Source organism: Elephantulus edwardii, unplaced genomic scaffold (assembly GCF_000299155.1).
Source record: "Elephantulus edwardii isolate Elephantulus edwardi_28Jun2011 unplaced genomic scaffold, EleEdw1.0 scaffold00016, whole genome shotgun sequence".
Lineage (NCBI taxonomy): Eukaryota > Metazoa > Chordata > Mammalia > Macroscelidea > Macroscelididae > Elephantulus > Elephantulus edwardii.
Window position 1 is genome coordinate 3,669,339 of NW_006399766.1, and position 1,679 is coordinate 3,671,017.

The window sequence follows — 1,679 nt, forward strand, 5'->3', positions numbered from 1 at the left end:
CAGATTGTTGATAGATCGTCCACCAATCCTAACGCTACGCTTCTCCTCAAAGAGCCAAGTTCTTTTTACTACTTTTTCCAAAACCATCACAAATTCCTGTAGAATTTCCTGCTGTCAGGCCTTGGTTAGTAAATTAGACACAGTGGATGCTTGTTAAATTTTACTACACAGTGGAACCAACTCACCATTTTCAAGTCGAAAGTTTACTGACGGAAACTGAGGAGAAAGCTTAAATATTGTAAGAATGAGATTATTTTTCAATATTTCTTTTTGACTGGTTTTTTAAAAGTCTCAGAAGGAAATTGTTATTAGGTGTTGTCAAGTTGACTGAAGCTCACAGTGACTCTAAGAATAACAAACACATGGAAATCTTGCCCTATCCTGCACTTTCCTCATGATCTCTGCCCATTGTTTCAGTCACTGTGTCAACCCATCTTGATGAATTTCATCCTCTCTTTCCCTGTCTGTCTTTGCCAACATGACATCTTTTTTCAAGGAGTGATAACAAAACAACCTAACAACATGCCCAAAATATGTGAGACAAAGATACATCATCCTGCCTTTAAGAACAGAATGGTTTGTATGAGTAGATTAGCACAGGTTTCCCTAGGACCTGTGTTTGCTTTCTTGTTTGTGTGTTTTTACACTGACTACTAGATCCAAAATCAACCAGAGCTGGATGCACAGCAAATGGGCTTTTACTTAATATTCTCCTTGATGAAGGTGGGCCGAGGCTCTCAGATTCAGTGTCAGCTCTGAACTGGAGGGAAGGTCAGATACATCTTCTTATGGCCTTGGATTATTGGTCAGGGCGAGATATCTTGGGGGCAACAGTATTCTGGCTCAGCAGTTTGATCCTCCAACTTCTTACTGTGAGACATTATGTACCTCTACGTGTCCTGAGCTTCCTTCTGTCTTACTTTGATATGCCTATTTTGGAGGGAGGGAAAGCATCTGGCAGATTTGCTTGTCTCAGAAGGAGGACAAGTTTGTCTCAAAGGGAGGGGGAGCGAGGTAAAAGCCCAATAAATAGAGTTGCTCGTGTTCAATTGAACATTTAAAAGGAATGTTATAAAGCACTAGTCATTTTGCAAGGTAATGAATATTCCATTAGCTACAATCTTCAAGGGAGCCATGGCAGATTTTCGAAAAAGTTTTGTTACATTTCATAACACCAAATGTAGTATTGGAAGAGATAGGCATTTGGAATTATTTATTAATTTCAAGTTTTTATAGTACTGAGGGAGTATCTTTCTCTTCGGATTTTTTTAAAATTGCGTTATTTTTGCAAATACTTTTGTTTTCATTTTTAAAATATAAGACATAAACATATTTTGTATCATTTTGGGATGTATGTAACTATATACTTTTATGGTATCAGTACATACATTCTTTGGACCTAATGGAATCTGCTGAAATTTGAAAACTGTACCTTGGTTCTTTGCAAACTGAGATTTTTCCCTAAAGAAGATTATTTTAACCTACACCTCAGGGTCATAAGTAAGAGATTATTTCTCTCTCTCTCTCTCTCTATCACACACACACACACACACACACACACACACACATAATTTATGCAACATAGATTTAGGAGGTTTTTTGGTTGTTGTTTTTTTTATATTTAGGAGATTTTTAAAGGTAAATTGAAGATAGTCAGGACTTTTTAAAGTAATTTGATA